Below are 354 nucleotides of genomic sequence, written 5' to 3' on the forward strand. Positions count from 1 at the left end.
TAAAAAAAAAACATATAAAAGCATAGAAGGAGACACCTGCTGCTTCTGCTGCTGCTGCTGCTGCTGCTGCTGCTGCTGCTGCTGCTGCTGCTGCTGCTGCTGCTGCTGCTGCTGCTGGGCCCCCCGCTGCTTTTGGCTGCAGCTGGCTCCCCGCTATCGATTGTGTGTTTAGAGAGAATAACTGTCTCCTTTTGTTGTTTATTTATATTTATAAAATAATTATATTTATATTTTGTTTATATTTATATTTTGTCGATAAAAACAAACAAAGCAGAACAAATACACCCCCTGCATTTCAGGTGTATAGGCAGCTACAACCACCATATTATTTTTTTCTTTTTTCTTTTGTTTCTT

This window comes from Eimeria mitis, genomic scaffold (assembly GCF_000499745.2).
Source record: "Eimeria mitis Houghton genomic scaffold, Emh_scaff2441, whole genome shotgun sequence".
Lineage (NCBI taxonomy): Eukaryota > Apicomplexa > Conoidasida > Eucoccidiorida > Eimeriidae > Eimeria > Eimeria mitis.